Below are 20621 nucleotides of genomic sequence, written 5' to 3'. Positions count from 1 at the left end.
AGGGGAACTGAGACACACAACACCTGGAAAATCGGGTAACTCCCACCCCAATACTGCGCTTTAGGAAACAGGCACACCAGGAGATCATATCCCACACCTGGCCGGGAGGGTCCCACACCCACGGAGCCTCCCTCGTTGCTAGCGCAGCAGTCTGTGATCTACCGGCAAGGCAGCAGCGAGGCTGGGGGAGGGGCGCCCGCCATTGCTGAGGCTTAAGTAGGTAAACAAAGCTGCTGGGAAGCTCGAACTGGGTGGAGCTCACAGCAGCTCAAGGAAACCTGCCTGTCTCTGTAGACTCCACCTCTGGGGACAGGGCACAGTAAACTAAGACACACAGACACCTCTGCACAGACGCAAACGACTCTGTCTGACAGCTTTGAAGAGAGCAGTGGATCTCCCAACACGGAGGTTGAGATCTGAGAAGGGACAGACTCCCTGCTCAAGCGGGTCCCTGACCCCTGAGTAGCCTAACTGGGAGACATCCCCCACTAGGGGCAGTCTGACACCCCACACCTCACAGGGAGGAGTACACCCCTGAGAGGAAGCTTCCAAAGCAAGAATCAGACAGGTACACTCGCTGTTCAGAAATATTCCATCTTCTGCAGCCTCTGCTGCTGATACCCAGGCAAACAGGGTCTGGAGTGGACCTCAAGCAATCTCCAACAGACCTACAGCTGAGGGTCCTGACTGTTAGAAGGAAAACTATCAAACAGGAAGGACACCTACACCAAAACCCCATCAGTACATCACCATCATCAAAGACCAGAGGCAGATAAAACCACAAAGATGGGGAAAAAGCAGGGCAGAAAAGCTGGAAATTCAAAAAATAAGAGCGCATCTCCCCCGGCAAAGGAGCGCAGCTCATCGCCAGCAACGGATCAAAGCTGGACGGAGAATGACTTTGACGAGATGAGAGAAGAAGGCTTCAGTCCATCAAATTTCTCAGAGCTAAAGGAGGAATTACGTACCCAGCGCAAAGAAACTAAAAATCTTGAAAAAAAAGTGGAAGAATTGATGGCTAGAGTAATTAATGCAGAGAAGGTCCTAAACGAAATGAAAGAGATGAAAACCATGACACGAGAAATACGTGACAAATGCACAAGCTTCAGTAACCGACTTGATCAACTGGAAGAAAGAGTATCAGCGATTGAGGATCAAATGAATGAAATGAAGCGAGAAGAGAAACCAAAAGAAAAAAGAAGAAAAAGAAACGAACAAAGCCTGCAAGAAGTATGGGATTATGTAAAAAGACCAAATCTACGTCTGATTGGGGTGCCTGAAAGTGAGGGGGAAAATGGAACCAAGTTGGAAAACACTCTTCAGGATATCATCCAGGAGAACTTCCCCAACCTAGTAGGGCAGGCCAACATTCAAATCCAGGAAATACAGAGAACGCCACAAAGATACTCCTCAAGAAGAGCAACTCCAAGACACATAATTGCCAGATTCACCAAAGTTGAAATGAAGGAAAAAATCTTAAGGGCAGCCAGAGAGAAAGGTCGGGTTACCCACAAAGGGAAGCCCATCAGACTAACAGCAGATCTCTCAGCAGAAACTCTACAAGCCAGAAGAGAGTGGGGGCCAATATTCAACATTCTTAAAGAAAAGAATTTTAAACCCAGAATTTCATATCCAGCCAAACTAAGTTTCATAAGTGAAGGAGAAATAAAATCCTTTATAGATAAGCAAATGCTTAGAGATTTTGTCACCACTAGGCCTGCCTTACAAGAGATCCTGAAGGAAGCACTAAACATGGAAAGGAACAACCGGTACCAGCCATTGCAAAAACATGCCAAAATGTAAAGACCATTGAGGCTAGGAAGAAACTGCATCAACTAATGAGCAAAATAACCAGTTAATATAATGGCAGGATCAAGTTCACACATAACAATATTAACCTTAAATGTAAATGGACTAAATGCTCCAATTAAAAGACACAGACTGGCAAACTGGATAAAGAGTCAAGACCCATCAGTCTGCTGTATTCAGGAGACCCATCTCACACGCAGACACATACATAGGCTCAAAATAAAGGGATGGAGGAAGATTTACCAAGCAAATGGAGAACAAAAAAAAGCAGGGGTTGCAATACTAGTCTCTGATAAAACAGACTTTAAACCATCAAAGATCAAAAGAGACAAAGAAGGCCATTACATAATGGTAAAGGGATCAATTCAACAGGAAGAGCTAACTATCCTAAATATATATGCACCCAATACAGGAGCACCCAGATTCATAAAGCAAGTCCTTAGAGACTTACAAAGAGACTTAGACTCCCATACAATAATAATGGGAGACTTCAACACTCCACTGTCAACATTAGACAGATCAACGAGACAGAAAGTTAACAAGGATATCCAGGAATTGAACTCATCTCTGCAGCAAGCAGACCTAATAGACATCTATAGAACTCTCCACCCCAAATCAACAGAATATACATTCTTCACAGCACCACATCATACTTACTCCAAAATTGACCATGTAATTGGAAGTAAAGCACTCCTCAGCAAATGTACAAGAACAGAAATTATAACAAACTGTCTCTCAGACCACAGTGCAATCAAACTAGAACTCAGGACTAAGAAACTCAATCAAAACCGCTCAACTACATGGAAACTGAACAACCTGCTCCTGAATGACTACTGGGTACATAACGAAATGAAGGCAGAAATAAAGATGTTCTTTGAAACCAATGAGAACAAAGATACAACATACCGGAATCTCTGGGACACATTTAAAGCAGTGTGTAGAGGGAAATTTATAGCACTAAATGCCCACAAGAGAAAGCAGGAAAGATGTAAAATTGACACTCTAACATCGCAATTAAAAGAACTAGAGAAGCAAGAGCAAACACATTCGAAAGCTAGCAGAAGGCAAGAAATAACTAAGATCAGAGCAGAACTGAAGGAGATAGAAACACAAAAAACCCTCCAAAAAATCAATGAATCCAGGAGTTGGTTTTTTGAAAAGATCAACAAAATTGACAGACCACTAGCCAGACTAATAAAGAAGAAAAGAGAGAAGAATCAAATCGACGCAATTAAAAATGATCAAGGGGATATCACCACCGACCCCACAGAAATACAAACTACCATCAGAGAATACTATAAACACCTCTACGCAAATAAACTGGAAAATCTAGAAGAAATGGATAATTTCCTGGACACTTACACTCTTCCAAGACTAAACCAGGAAGAAGTTGAATCCCTGAATAGACCAATAGCAGGCTCTGAAATTGAGGCAACAATTAATAGCCTACCAACCAAAAAAAGTCCAGGACCAGATGGATTCACAGCTGAATTCTACCAGAGGTACAAAGAGGAGTTGGTACCATTCCTTCTGAAACTATTCCAATCAATAGAAAAAGAGGGAATCCTCCCTAACTCATTTTATGAGGCCAACATCATCCTGATACCAAAGCCTGGCAGAGACACAACAAAAAAAGAGAATTTTAGACCAATATCCCTGATGAACATCGATGCAAAAATCCTCAATAAAATACTGGCAAACCGGATTCAGCAACACATCAAAAAGCTTATCCACCATGATCAAGTGGGCTTCATCCCTGGGATGCAAGGCTGGTTCAACATTCGCAAATCAATAAACATAATCCAGCATATAAACAGAACCAAAGACAAGAACCACATGATTATCTCAATTGATGCAGAAAAGGCTTTTGACAAAATTCAACAGCCCTTCATGCTAAAAACGCTCAATAAATTCGGTATTGATGGAACGTACCTCAAAATAATAAGAGCTATTTATGACAAACCCACAGCCAATATCATACTGAATGGGCAAAAACTGGAAAAATTCCCTTTGAAAACTGGCACAAGACAGGGATGCCCTCTCTCACCACTCCTATTCAACATAGTGTTGGAAGTTCTGGCTAGGGCAATCAGGCAAGAGAAAGAAATCAAGGGTATTCAGTTAGGAAAAGAAGAAGTCAAATTGTCCCTGTTTGCAGATGACATGATTGTATATTTAGAAAACCCCATTGTCTCAGCCCAAAATCTCCTTAAGCTGATAAGCAACTTCAGCAAAGTCTCAGGATACAAAATTAATGTGCAAAAATCACAAGCATTCTTATACACCAGTAACAGACAAACAGAGAGCCAAATCAGGAATGAACTTCCATTCACAATTGCTTCAAAGAGAATAAAATACCTAGGAATCCAACTTACAAGGGATGTAAAGGACCTCTTCAAGGAGAACTACAAACCACTGCTCAGTGAAATCAAAGAGGACACAAACAAATGGAAGAACATACCATGCTCATGGATAGGAAGAATCAATATTGTGAAAATGGCCATACTGCCCAAGGTAATTTATAGATTCAATGCCATCCCCATCAAGCTACCAATGAGTTTCTTCACAGAATTGGAAAAAACTGCTTTAAAGTTCATATGGAACCAAAAAAGAGCCCGCATCTCCAAGACAATCCTAAGTCAAAAGAACAAAGCTGGAGGCATCACGCTACCTGACTTCAAACTATACTACAAGGCTACAGTAACCAAAACAGCATGGTACTGGTACCAAAACAGAGATATAGACAAATGGAACAGAACAGAGTCCTCAGAAATAATACCACACATCTACAGCCATTTGATCTTTGACAAACCTGAGAGAAACAAGAAATGGGGAAAGGATTCCCTATTTAATAAATGGTGCTGGGAAAATTGGCTAGCCATAAGTAGAAAGCTGAAACTGGATCCTTTCCTTACTCCTTATACGAAAATTAATTCAAGATGGATTAGAGACTTAAATGTTAGACCTAATACCATAAAAATCCTAGAGGAAAACCTAGGTAGTACCATTCAGGACATAGGCATGGGCAAAGACTTCATGTCTAAAACACCAAAAGCAACGGCAGCAAAAGCCAAAATTGACAAATGGGATCTCATTAAATTAAAGAGCTTCTGCACAGCAAAAGAAACTACCATCAGAGTGAACAGGCAACCTACAGAATGGGAGAAAATTTTTGCAATCTACTCATCTGACAAAGGGCTAATATCCAGAACCTACAAAGAACTCCAACAAATTTACAAGAAAAAAACAAACAACCCCATCAAAAAGTGGGCAAAGGATATGAACAGACATTTCTCAAAAGAAGACATTCATACAGCCAACAGACACATGAAAAAATGCTCATCATCACTGGCCATCAGAGAAATGCAAATCAAAACCACAATGAGATACCATCTCACACCAGTTAGAATGGCAATCATTAAAAAGTCAGGAAACAACAGGTGCTGGAGAGGATGTGGAGAAATAGGAACACTTTTACACTGTTGGTGGGATTGTAAACTAGTTCAACCATTATGGAAAACAGTATGGCGATTCCTCAAGGATCTAGAACTAGATGTACCATATGACCCAGCCATCCCATTACTGGGTATATACCCAAAGGATTATAAATTATGCTGCTATAAAGACACATGCACACGTATGTTTATTGCAGCACTATTCACAATAGCAAAGACTTGGAATCAACCCAAATGTCCATCAGTGACAGATTGGATTAAGAAAATGTGGCACATATACACCATGGAATACTATGCAGCCATAAAAAAGGATGAGTTTGAGTCCTTTGTAGGGACTTGGATGCAGCTGGAATCCATCATTCTTAGCAAACTATCACAAGAACAGAAAACCAAACACCGCATGTTCTCACTCATAGGTGGGAACTGAACAATGAGATCACTCGGACTCAGGAAGGGGAACATCACACACCGGGGCCTATCATGGGGAGGGGGGAGGGGGGAGGGATTGCATTGGGAGTTATACCTGATGTAAATGACGAGTTGATGGGTGCAGCACAGCAACATGGCACAAGTATACATATGTAACAAACCTGCACGTTATGCACATGTACCCTACAACTTAAAGTATAATAATAATAAATAAATTAAAAAAAAAAAAAAAAAAAAAGAAGATAATTTTGAAATTTATTGTAACAAAAATGGAAATGTGACATATCAAAAACTACAACATACAGCAAAAGTAGTACTAAGAGAGAAATACACAGCAATAAACATCTATATCAAAGAAAAAATTCAAACAAAGAACCCCATAATGCACCTCAGGGAACTAGTTAACTGAGAACAGACCAAATCTAAAATTAGTAGAAGGAAATACATAATAAATATCAGAGCAGAAATAAATAAAATTGAGACCAAAATAACCAGAATATCAATGAAATAAAAAGTTGTTTTGGAAAAGATAAAATTGACAAATCTTTAATTTGGGTAGATTAATGAATAAAAAAGAGAAAAGACCCTAATATATAAAACCATAAACAAAAAGAGCTGAGACCACAGAAATACAAAGAAATATTAGAGACTATTATGAACCACTGTAAGTCAACAAATTGAAAACCCTAGGAGAAATGGACACATTCCTGGACACATAAAACCTATCAAAATTGAACAATAAAGACATAGAAAACCTCAACAAACTCATAATGAGTAAGGAGACTGAAACTGTAATAAAAAGTTTCCCATGAAGGCAAATACAAAATGGCTGATTATATGCAGCTAGTATTCACTTCTTCCATGGAAAGGAGCAAAATAGCAAGGAGATACTCACACTTTGAATATATCATCTAAGAGAGAAAACTGGAATTCAACAGCGAAGTGATAGGAAGTACTGAAGGCTAAGAAGTAGACAAAAGTGAAGCACCGTATTTGGCTGGGAATGGCTGGAGCCAAGTGAAGCTCTTAGATGTGGTGTAAGGATAAGTGACAGCTGCCCAGGGTTCTACATTCCCATCATGGACTTGTATAGTCCAAGCTATGAGAGAGCCCCTTGACCTACGCAGGCCACAAGACTAACATAGGGAGCTGCCTAAGGATTATATAGAGGCAATGCTGTAGAGAGGGAACTCACACTGAGGCAAACAGGCTTCTGAGCCCTGAGAAACTACAGCTTGGCACCATTCTAAGAGCCAAGCACCCAAAGGACTGCATTCTGCCCCAGAGCTGATGCTGCCACTGCTGCAACGAGGCCAGTGAGGGATAGAGAAGGCCAGGCACCTTCATGCATCCCAAGGACAAATCCCATCACCACTGCAATATGAGACTGAAGCAAAAGCAAACAGCACTCCTCACAACCATATATATATAGTGCTCCCACTAACAGTGACCCTTCCCTCCCCAGTAACACTCACACAGTTGGTGCCATTCTGAGAGCCCAGCTTCCAAAGATCTACATCCTGCCATAGGGCTGAGGCTAACACGGCTGCTGCCACCAACAAACAAAGGAGAAAGAGGAGGGGCTGAACACTTTTGTGCACCTTGAGGACAAATCCCACTGGCACTGCTGTGTGCTGCCATGAGACCAAGGTGTGAGAAAACCACACTTGCCACAACTACCTGCCTATCCTGCACACACTGAGAGTGGCCCTGCCCTCCCAAATGGCAAGCTCAAGCTACACCCACTACTACACATACCTAAGCATCCCATCAACAACCTAGAAACCACCCTGCCACTGCCTATCACAGCCAGTGCCTGAATGTACTACCAAGGGGCCTGAGAACAGATCTGCCATCCCAGTCCCCTTTCCCCACTACATAAGCAAACTGTCCAGGGGCCTGGGGATTCCCCAGCCCAGTCCACCACAGTTAGCAATTGAACATTCTTGCCAAGGTCTGAGTTTGGGTTGAGACAACATGCTGGTACCACCACAGTTGGAATCCACCCAAACCTACCACCAGCACACAAGAGTACTAGCATACCCAACCTGCTAAGGCCACCACCAAAACCAGTACACAATCCTTGGATTCTAGTGGGTTGCTCCATGACCACTACCGCAATCATCCACATCACACCTGCTGTGGACAAACCCCAGAAATCACCGACATGCCAAGACCATCACTGTAACTACTGGCACCCAAGAAAGTCATATGGAAGACCAAGACTCACCCTGCCAGGACCCACTAACATGAGTATCATTATAAGCCACCCTCTCATCTAAGAACAGGCATATTCAACCTACTCTTGCCACCACTGGGGCCCAAAGACTGCCCTGCCTGGCATCCTAAACTTTACCATAGTCTTTACTAATAACTGCACCCTAAGACACCGAGGAAATAAAAAATAACACTGATGCTATTTAGAGCCAAAAAAAAATCATACAGATATTATACTACTACACATAGCCCAAATAAAAGCCAAAGCACCATATCTATCTATATCTGTTTACATATCTATATCTACCTATCTATATGTGTATGTGTGTATATATATGTGTGTGTATACACACACACACACACACACATATGTATCATCAGGAAAAAGTCCTCTCTTATGAAAGTAAATTCAAAAAATTAGAAGAAGCAACTGTCACACCAGATTTTCAGATACAAAGGTAAGGCAAGAGGAAATGTGAACAAGCAAGGAAAATATTACACCTCCAAGGGAACACAATAATTTTCTAGCAATGGATCAAAATCAAAAATAAATTTTAAAAATCTCAGATAAAGAAGTCAAAATACTGATTTGATTTTATTTTCATTTTTTTAATTTTAATTTTTGTAGGTACATAGTAGGTGTAAATATTTTTAAAATACATGAGATTTTTGGATACAGATATATAATGTACAATAATCACATCATGAAATATGGGGTATCCATCCCCTGAAGCATTTATCCTCTGTGTTATAAACAATCCAATTATACTGTTTTAGTTATTTTTGAATGTAAAATTAAATTAGTATTGACTATAGTTGCTCTGTAGTGCTATCTAAAATTAGGCCTTTTTTGTTCAGGCTATTTTTTGTACCAATTAACCATCCCCGACTCCCACCAACCCACTCCCACAACTCTTCCCAGCATCTGGTAACCATCCTTCTACTCTCTATCTCCATGGCTTCAATTGTTATAACTGTTAGATACCACAAATAAGTGAGAACATGCAATGTTTGTTTTCTGTGCCTGGCTGATTTCACTTAACATAATGAATTCCAGTTCCATCCATGTTGCTGCAAATGACTGAAACTCATTCATTTTTCTAGTTAAATAGTATTCCATTGTGTATAAGTACCACTTTTTATTTATCCATTCATCTGTTGATGGACACTTAGGTTGCTCTAAGTCATACCTATTGTGAACAGTGCAGCAACAAACATGGGAGTGCAGATATCCCTTAGATATATTGAGTTCCTTTCCTTTGAGTGCATACCCAGCAGTGGAATTGCTGGATCATATAGTAGGTCTATACCTAGTTTTTTGAGGAATCTCCAAACCCTTTTCCATGTGGTTGTACTACCTGACATTACCACTAACAGTGTATGAGAGTTCCCTTTCCTCCACATCCTCGTCAGCACTTATTATTGTCTGTATTTTGTCTATAAGCCATTTTAACTGCAGTGAGATGATACCTCATTGTAGTTCTGATTTGCATTTCTCTGATAATCAATGATATTGAGCACCTCTTCATATGCCTGTTTGCCATTTATATGTCTTCTTTTGAGAAATGTCTATTCAAATCTCTTGCCCATTATTTGAATTATCTGATTTATTTCTATGGGGTTGTTTGAGCTCCTTTTATATTAGGGTTATTAATCAATTATCAGATGGGTAGTTTGCAAATGTTTTACCTCATTCTATGGGTTATCTCTTCTCTTTGCTGATTGTTTCATTTGCTGTACAGATGCTTTTAACTTGATAAAATCCCATTTGTTCATTTTGCTTTTCTTTCTTGTGCTTGTGGAATATTACTTAAAAAATCATTGTTTAGACCAATGTCCTGGAAAGTTTCCATGTTTTCTTGTAGCAGTTTCATAGTTTGTGGTCTTAGATTTAAGTCTTTAATTCATTTTTACTTTTGTACATGGTGAGAGATAGGGGTCTAGTTTCATTCTTCTGCATATAAATATCCAGTTTTCCCAGTATCATTGAATGAAGAGACTGTCTTTTCTGCGATAAATGTTCTTTACCAATTCTGTGAAGAAAGTCATTGGTAGCTTAATGGGGATGGCATTAAATCTGTAAATTACCTTGGGCAGTATGCCCATTTTCATGATATTGATTCTTCCTATCCATGAGCACGGTATGTTCTTCCATTTGTTTGTGTCCTCTTTGATTTCACTGAGCAGAGGTTTGTAGTTCTCCTTGAAGAGGTCCTTTACATCCCTTGTAAGTTGAATTCCTAGGTATTTTATTCTCTTTGAAGCAATTGTGAATGGAAATTCATTCATGATTTTGCTCTCTGTTTGTCTGTTACTGGTGTATAAGAATGCTTGTGATTTTTGCACATTCATTTTGTATCCTGAGACTTTGCTGAAGTTGCTTATCAGCTTAAGGAGATTTTGGGCTGAGACAATGGGGTTTTCTAAATATACAATCATGTCATCTGCAAACAGGGACAATTTGACTTCTTCTTTTCCTAACTGAATACCCTTGATTTCTTTCTCTTGCCTGATTGCCCTAGCCAGAACTTCCAACACTATGTTGAATAGAAGTGGTGAGAGAGGGCATCTATGTCTTGTGCCAGTTGTGGCAATTCCTCAAGGATCTAGAACTAGAAATACCATTTGAACCAGCCATCTCATTACTGGGTATATACCCAAGGGATCATAAATCATGCTGCTATAAAGACACATGCACACGTATGTTTATTGCAGCACTATTCACAAGAGCAAAGACTTGGAATCAACCCAAATGTCCATCAGTGACAGACTGGATTAAGAAAATGTGGCACATATACACCATGGAATACTATGCAGCCACAAAAAAGGATGCATTCGTGTCCTTTGTAGGGACATGGATGCAGCTGGAAACCATCATTCCCAGCAAACTATCGCAAGAACAGAAAACCAAACACCGCATGTTCTCACTCATAGGTGGGAATTGAACAATGAGAACACTTGGACACAGGAAGGGGAACATCACACACCGGGGCCTATTGTGGGGAGGGGGTAGTGGGGAGGGATAGCATTAGGAGACATACCTAATGTAAATGACAAGTTAATGGGTGCAGCCCACCAACATGGCACATGTATACATATGTAACAAACCTGCACATTGTGCACATGTACCCTAGAACTTGAAGTATAATAATAATTTAAAAAATGTTCTTTACATCTTTGTCAAAACTTGATTTACTGTAGGTGCCTAGGTTTCTTTCTGGGTTCTCTATTCTGTTCCATTGGCCTATGTATCTGTTTTATCCAGTATCATGCTATTTTGGTTACTATAGCTCAGTAGTATAATTTAAAGTCAGGTAATGTAATTCCTCCAGTGTCGTTCTTTTTGCTTAGAATAGCTTTGGCTATTCTGGGTTCCATAATGATTTTAGGATTGTTGTTTTCTATTTCTGTCAAGAATGTCATTGATATTTTAATAGGGATTGCACTGAATCTGTAGATTTCTTTGGGCAATATGGACATTTTAACAATACTGATTCTTTCAATGCATGAACATGAAATATCTTTCCAATTTTTGGTACCTGCTCTAATTTCATCAGTGTTTTATAGTTTTCATTACAGAGATATTTCACTTCTTTAATGAAGTTAATTCCTAGGTATTTAATTGTATTTGTTGCCATTATAAATAGGACTACATTTTTTCATTTCATTTCCGTTTGTTTATTGTTAGCATATAGAAATACTACTAAGTTTTGTATGTTCGTTTTGTATCCTGCAACTTTACAGAATTTGTTTATCACTTCCAATCATTTTTTGGTGAGATCTTTAGGTTTTTCCACATATAAGATCATATTATTTGCAAACAAGGATAATTTGATTTCTTCCTTTCCAATGTGAATGCCTACTATATATTTCTCTTCTCTTATTGTTCTAGATAGGACTTCTGGTATAATGTTGAATACCAGTGGTGAAAATGAGCATCCTTGTCATTTTCCAGATGTTAAAGTTTTCAGTTCTTCCCTACTCAAAATTATATTAGCTGTGGGTCTGCCATATGTTGTTTTTATTATGTTGAGGTATGTTACTTCTATACCCTGTTTTTTAGGGTTTCATCAAAAAGGGATGTTGAATTTATAAAATGCTTTTCAGAATCAATTGAAATGATCACGCAGATTTGTCCTTCATTTTGTTGATATATCACATTGATTAATTTGTGTACATTGAACCATCTTTGCATCCCAGGGATAAATACCACTTGTTGAATTTGGTTTGAGAATAGTTTTCTGAAAATTTTTGAATCAGTGTTCATCATTCACATTGTACTGCAGCTTTCTTTTCTTTGTCTTTAACGGGTTTTGGTATCAGGGTAATATTGGCCTCATAGAATGAGTTTGGAAAGATTCCCTCCTCTATTTTTCAGAATACTTTAAGAAGGATTAGTAATAGTTCTTCTTTATATGTTCGGTACAATTCAGAAGTGAAGCCATTGGTTCCCAGGCTTTTCTTTACTTGGAGACCTTTATTATGGCTTTTATGTCATTACTTGTCTGTTAGAGTTTTTGATTTCTTCATAGTTTACCCTTGGTAGTTTGTAAGTGTTTAGAAATTTGTCTATTTTTTCTAGATTTTCCAATTTATTGGCACATAGTTATTTGCAGTAGCCACTAACTGTGCTTTGAATTTCAGCAATATCTGTTGTAACGTTTCATTTTTCATTCTGATTTTCTTTATTTATGTATTTTCTCTTTTTTCCTTAGTGTGGGTAAAGGTTTGTTGATTTAACTTTTCAAAAACGATAGCTTTTTGTTTCATGATTATTTGTATTGTTTTTTTTTAATTACATTTATGTCTGCTCTGACTCTGATCTTCTTTTTCTGCTAATAATTTTGGGTTTGCTTTGCTTTTCCTTTTCTTGTTCTTTAAGATGCATTCTTAGGTTGTTTATTTTACGTTATTCTTTTTTGATGTAGGTTGCCATACCTAAAACCTTCCCTCTGTGTACTGTTTTAGCTGAATACAACAGGTTTTTGTATGTTGTGATTCCATTATCATTGGTTTCAATAAATTTTTCAATTTTCTTCTTAATTTCTTCATTGACCCACTGGTCATTCAAGAGTATATTGTTTAATTTCCATGTATTTGTACAGTTTCTAAACTTCTTCTTGTTATAGATTTCTTGTTTTGTTCCATTGTGGTCATAGAAAATTCTTGATGTTATTTCCATATTTTAGAATGTTTTTTTTTCATGTTTTTCTTTATTATTACTATTATTATTATACTTTAAGTTCTAGGGTACATGTGCATAACGTGCAGGTTTGTTACATATGTATACTTGTGCCATGTTGCTGTGCTGCACCCATCAACTCGTCAGCACCCAACTACTCGTCATTTACATCAGGTATAACTCCCAATGCAATCCCTCCCCCCTCCCCCCTCCCCAAAATAGGCCCCGGTGTGTGATGTTCCCCTTCCCGAGTCCAAGTGATCTCATTGTTCAGTTCCCACCTATGAGTGAGAACATGCGGTGTTTGGTTTTCTGTTCTTGTGACAGTTTGCTAAGAATGATGGTTTCCAGCTGCATCCATGTCCCTACAAAGGACACAAACTCATCCTTTTTTATGGCTGCATAGTATTCCATGGTGTATATGTGCCACATTTTCTTAATCCAGTCTGTCACTGATGGACATTTGGGTTGATTCCAAGTCTTTGCTATTGTGAATAGTGCCGCAATAAACATACGTGTGCATGTGTCTTTAGAGCAGCATGATTTATAATCCTTTGAGTATATCCCCAGTAATGGGATGGCTGGGTCATATGGTACATCTAGTTCTAGATCCTTGAGGAATCGCCATACTGTTTTCCATAATGGTTGAACTAGTTTACAATCCCACCAACAGTGTAAAAGTGTTCCTATTTCTCCACATCTTCTCCAGCACCTGTTGTTTCCTGACTTTTTAATGATTGCCATTCTAACTGGTGTGAGATGGTATCTCATTGTGGTTTTGATTTGCATTTCTCTGATGGCCAGTGATGATGAGCATTTTTTCATGTGTCTGTTGGCTGTATGAATGTCTTCTTTTGAGAAATGTCTGTTCATATCCTTTGCCCACTTTTTGATGGGGTTGTTTGTTTTTTTCTTGTAAATTTGTTGGAGTTCTTTGTAGGTTCTGGATATTAGCCCTTTGTCAGATGAGTAGATTGCAAAAATTTTCTCCCATTCTGTAGGTTGCCTGTTCACTCTGATGGTAGTTTCTTTTGCTGTGCAGAAGCTTTTTAGTTTAATTAGATCCCATTTGTCAATTTTGGCTTTTGCTGCCATTGCTTTTGGTGTTTTAGACATGAAGTCTTTGCCCATGCCTATGTCCTGAATGGTAGTACCTAGGTTTTCCTCTAGGGTTTTTATGGTATTAGGTCTAACATTTAAGTCTCTAATCCATCTTGAATTAATTTTCGCATAAGGAGTAAGGAAAGGATCCAGTTTCAGCTTTCTACTTATGGCTAGCCAATTTTCCCAGCACCATTTATTAAATAGGGAATCCTTTCCCCATTTCTTGTTTCTCTCAGGTTTGTCAAAGATCAGATGGCTGTAGATGTGTGGTATTATTTCTGAGGACTCTGTTCTGTTCCATTGGTCTATATCTCTGTTTTGGTACCAGTACCATGCTGTTTTGGTTACTGTAGCCTTGTAGTATAGTTTGAAGTCAGGTAGTGTGATGCCTCCAGCTTTGGAGATAATATCCCACACATAGAATGTTTTAAGAATTGTTTTGGCCAGGTGTGGTGGCTCACACCTGTAATCCTAGCACTTTGAGAGGCCGAGGCGGGTAGATCACGAGGTCAGGAGATCGAGACCATCCTGGCTAACATGATGAAACCCCGTCTCTACTAAAAATACAAAAAATTTGCCAGGCGTGGTGGCGGGTGCCTGTAGTCCCAGCTACTTGGGAGGCTGAGGCAGGAGAACGGCGTGAACCTGAGAGGTGGAGCTTGCAGTGAGCAGAGATGGCACCACTATACTCCAGCCTGCGTGACAGAGCAAGACTCAGTCTCAAAAAAAAAAAAAAAAAAAAAAAAAAAAAAAGAATTGTTTTGTGGCCAAACCTAGGTTCTATCCTTGAGAATAATCCATGTTCTGAGAAAAAGAATGTCTATGCTGCAACTTTTAAATGAACTATTCTGTAAATATATATTAGGTCCACTTGGTCTACGGTTAAGATTAAGTGTGATGTTTCTTTTTAATTTACTGTTCACGATATTTGTCTAACACTGAAAGTAGGGTGTTGACGTTTCCAGCTATTTGTTGCATTGGAGTCTATCTCTCTCTTTAGTTGTAATAATATTTGCTCTAAATGTCTGGGTGCTCCAGTGTTGGGTACACATATATTTAAAATTGTCATATCTTCTTGCTGAATTGACCTTTTCTCATTTTATGTTAATCTTTTTTGTCTCTTATAGTTTTTGTCTTGAAATCAATTTTGATAAAAGTATAGAAACTCTTTCTTTTTTGGTTTCCATTGGGATGAAAGATCCATTTTGATCTCTTTATTTTCAGTCTATGTATGTCTTTATAGGTGAAGTGAGTATCTTGTAGGCAATAGATTAATAGGTCTTCTTTTTAAAAACAATTCTGAGGCCAGGTGAGGTGGCTCACACCTGTAATCCCAGCATTTTGGGAGGCCGAGGCATATGGATCAAGAGGCCAGGAGGTCAAAACCATCCTGGCTAACACAGTGAAACCCCATCGCTACTGAAAATACAAAAAAATTAGCTGGACGTGGTGGCGGGCGCCTGTTGTCCCAGCCACTCAGGAGGCTGAGGCAGGAGAATGGCGTGAACCCGGGAGGCAAAGCTTGCAGTGAGCTGACATCGTGCCACTGCACTCCAGCCTGGGCAACAGAGTGAGACTCCGTCTCAAAAAACAAACAAACAAACAAATTCTGCCACCATACATCTTTTGATTGGAGAGTTTTGTCCATTTACATTCAATGTTATTATTAATATGTAAGTATTCACTCCTGCCATTTTATCATTCATTTTCTGGCTGTTTTGTTGTATTCTCTTCCATACTCTTTCCTTCTTGTCTTCCTTTTAGTGAAGGTGATTTTTGTTTCTGGTGATATGATTTAGTTTCTTGCTGTTTATTTTCTGTGTCACCATTGTCTGTTTTTTAATTTGAAATTACCATGAGGCTTTAAGTAGTATCTTACAAACAATTATTTTAAGCTGATAACAACTTAGCATTGTTTTCATAGACAAACAAGCAAAAAATAAAAAAACTAATACTTTAAGCCTTAACTTCATCCTCGATATTTTAAAAATTTTCTTGTGACTATTTATATCTAATTATACTATGTATTGAAGAGTTGTTGTAGTTATTATTTTTATTGGTTTATAGTTTAGTCTTTCTACTTAAGATACTTACACACCACAGTTAGAGCATCATAATATTCTGTGTTGTTCTGTGTATTTATTATTATGTCACTTTTGCACCTTCAGATGATTACTTATTACTCATAAATGTCCTTTGCATACTAATTAAAATACTCCTTTTAGCATTTCTTGTAAGACATATCTGATGTTGATGAAATCTCTCAGCTTTTGTTTGTCTGGGAAAGTCTAGATACTCTAAATCATTACTCTCAAGTCCAGACTTCCACAGATCTCTAGAGCAGGTGTACAATGCTTCCAGTCTCTTTGCTGAAGCATAGCAAGAATGACCTTACTCCAGTTCTGAATAAGTTCCTCATCTCCATCTGAGACCTCCTCAGCCTAGACTTTATTGTCCATAGCAGTATCAGCATTTTGGTCACAACAATTTAACAAGTCTCTAGGAAGTTCCAAACTCTCCTTCATCTTCCTGTCTTCTTCCGAGCCCCTCACACTCTTCCTACCTTTGCCTGTTACCCAGTTCCAATGTTGCTTCCACTTTTTTGGGTATCTTTATAAGAACACCCCACTCCCAGTACCAACTTTCTGTTTTAGGTTGTTCTTGCACTACTTATAGAGAACTATTTGGGATAGGGTAATTTATAAAATTGGCTCCCAATTATACAGGCTTTACAGGAAGCATGACTGGAGGGGGCCTCAGGAAGCTTACAATCATGGTGGATGGCAAAGGGGAAGTGGGCACATCCTACATGGCTGTAGCAGAAGGAAGGAAGCAAAGCAGGAGTTGCTACCTACTTTAAAATACACAGGTTCCAAGAGAACTCACTCACTATCATGAGAAGAGTAAGGAGAAAATCTGCCCTCATGATCCAGTCACCTCCCTCCAGCTCCTCCCTCCAACATTAGTTATTACAATTTGACATGAGATTTGGGCAAGACACAAATCCAAACCATATCACACATCAATAATAAACCCTGAATGTGAATGGATTAAGTTCTCCACTTAAAAGATACATGTTTGCTGAATGGATAAGAAAACATGATCCAATGATACTCTGACTACAAGAAATGCACTTTATTTGCAAAGATATATTCATAGACTGAAAGTAAAAAGATAAAAAAATTCCATGCAAATGGAAACCACAGGGAAACAGGAATAGGTATACTTATATCAGATTAAATAGACTTTAAGTCAAGTATAGTAAAAAAAAATAAGACAAAGAAGATCATTATATAATAATAAATGGATAAATTTAGAGAGAGGATGAAACACTTTAAATATATATGCACCCAACTCTGGAGCACCCAGATTCATAAGCAAATATTACTAAATATAAAGAGAGAGATAGGTTCCAATACAATAATAGTGGAGGACTTCCACATCCCACTCTCAGTGTGGAAACAGATCATCTAGACAGAAAAATTAGTAAGGAAACATTGCATTTAATGCCAGTGTTGCAGTGTATTCATTCTTTTTACCAGCACATGGAACATATTCCAGGATAGACAATACGTTAATCCAGAAAACAAGTCTCAACAAATATTTTAAAAATAAAAATCATTTCAAGTTTCTTTTCAATTGAATAAAACTAGAAATTAATACCAAGAGGAAATTCAGAAACTATACAAAAACACAGATATTAAAAAACATGTTCCTGAATGACCACTGTGTCAATAAAAAAATAAGCTAGAAATTTAAAAATTATTGAAAGTAATAAAAATAGAAATACAACATACCAAATCTATGGAATACAGCAATATCAGGGCTAATAGAGAAGTTTATAATAATAAATACTTACATCAAAAAAGTAGAAAGTTACAAATTGACAATCTAATAATGCACTTCAAGGAATTACAAAAGCAAGAACAAACCAAAAATGAAAACACAACATACCACGAACAAACCAAACTCAAAATTAGCAAAATAAATAAATAAATAAAGATCAGAGAAGAACTAAATGAAATACAGATGAACAAAACAATACAAACAATCAACAAAATGGTAAGTTTTTTTTCTTTGAAAGGATAAATAAAATTGATAAAACACTAACTAGACTAATGAAGAAAAGACTCCAATAAAAAATCAGAAATTATTTTGGACTTACACTACCCTTTAGAACAAATGTACCCAAGAGATATACACAGAACATTTCATGCAATAGCAGCAGAGTATACATTCTTCTCAAGTACACATTGAACATTATAAAGGACATATTATATGTTAGGCCACAAAACAAGCAAACGAACTTAAGATGATTGAAATTATATCAAATACCTTATTCCAACTACAATGATATAAAACTAGATATCAATACCAGGAGGATAACTTGAAAATGTACAAACATGGAATTTAAACATTACACTCCTGAACAAGGAAGAAATCAAAATGAAAATTTAAAAAAAAATTTGATATAATCCCAGCACTTTGGGAGGCCAAGGTGGTCAGATCACTTGAGGCCAGAATCTTGAGACCAGCCTGACCAACGTGGTGAAAACCTGTCTCTACTAAAAATACAAAAATTAGCTGGGCATGGTGGCATACACCTATAGTCCCAGCTAGCCAGGAGGCTGAGGCATGAGAATTGCTTGAACCTGGGAGTTATGGGTTGCAGTGAGCTGAGATGACACCACTGCACTCCAGCCTGAATGACAGAGTGAAACTCTGTCTCAAAAAAAAGCGGGGGGAGAGGGGAAAGCAAAAATGAAAATACAACATACCAAAACCTATCGAATACAGCAAAAACAGTTCTAAAGGGACATTATGATACAGGCTGACATGAAGAGAAAAGAAATGTCTCAAATAAACAACTTAATTTTGTAATTCAAGAAACTACAAAAAGATCAACTAAGTCCAAAGTTAGTAGTATGAGAGAATAACAAGGCAGGAACAGAAGTAAATTAATTAGTGACTAGAAAAACAATAGAAAATATTAATGAAATTAAGAGTTGGTTTTATTGAAAAGGTAAACAAAATTGGCAAGCCTTTAGCTAGATTAAGAAAAAAGAAGACTCAAGTAAGTGAAATAAGAAATAAAACAGGAGAAATTATAATTGATTCCATAGAAATATAGACAATATATAACATATTGGAAAACCTAGTAGAAATAAATTACTAGACAAATACAAGTAAACCATACTATATCACTAAGAAATACAAAAATCTGAATAGACGAATAATGAACAACAAGACTGAATCAGCAATCAAAAATCTCCAAATAATGAAAATCTCAGGACCAGATGGCTTCACTGGTGAATTCTTCCAAACATTTAAAGATGCATTAATACCAACGCTTCTTAATGGCTTCCAAACGATTAAAAATAACACATACGAACTTATTTTATGAGGTCAGCGTTAGCTTGATACGAAAGAGAGACAATAATTCTACAAAACCGGTAGGGCAATATCTCCAATGAACATAAATATAAAAAGTCCTCAAGAAGATACTAGCAAACTGAATTTAGTAGCAGATTTAAAGGATTATACACCATTATGAAGTGGAATTTATTCCTAGAATGCAATGATGGTTTGAGAAATGCAGATCAATACATATTATAAACCACGTTAAAAATTTAAGAATAAGGCCGGGCGCGGTGGCTCAAGCCTGTAATCCCAGCACTTTGGGAGGCCGAGACGGGCGGATCACGAGGTCAGGAGATCGAGACCATCCTGGCTAACACAGTGAAACCCCGTCTCTACTAAAAATACAAAAACTTAGCCGGGCGAGGTGGCAGGCGCCTGTAGTCCCAGCTACTCGGGAGGCTGAGGCAGGAGAATGGCGTGAACCCGGGAGGCGGAGCTTGCAGTGAGCTGAGATCCGGCCACTGCACTCCAGCCTGGGTGACAGAGCGAGACTCCGTCTCAAAAAAAAAAAAAATTTAAGAATAAAAATCGTGTGATCACTTCAATAAATGCAGAAAAAGCATTTCACATTATTCAACACCCTTTTCATAATAAAGACTCTCAACATATTAAATATAGAAAGTACCTCAACATAATAAAGACCAGATATGACAATCCAACAGCAAACATCATAGTCAAGAATGAAAAGCTGAAACCTTTTTATCTAATATGAAGAACAAATTAATGATGTCCATTCTTGCCATTTGTATTCAACATAGCACAGGAAGACCTAGCCAGAAAAATTAGGAAACAAAAAAAAGACATCCAAATTGAAAAGGAAGAAGATAACATTGTCTCTGTTTGCAGATTACATGATCTGATGTATAAAAAACCCAAAAGACTTAATGAAAATACTGTTACAATTATAAATTCAGTAAAGTTGTAAGACACAAAACCAATAATAAAATCAGTAACATTTCTATACACTAACAATGAATTATCTGAAAAAGAAATTGAGAAAATTA

The sequence above is a fragment of the Macaca mulatta genome, chromosome X (genome assembly GCF_049350105.2).
Source record: "Macaca mulatta isolate MMU2019108-1 chromosome X, T2T-MMU8v2.0, whole genome shotgun sequence".
In the NCBI taxonomy this organism is placed as follows: domain Eukaryota; kingdom Metazoa; phylum Chordata; class Mammalia; order Primates; family Cercopithecidae; genus Macaca; species Macaca mulatta.
This window is presented reverse-complemented; position numbering follows the sequence as displayed.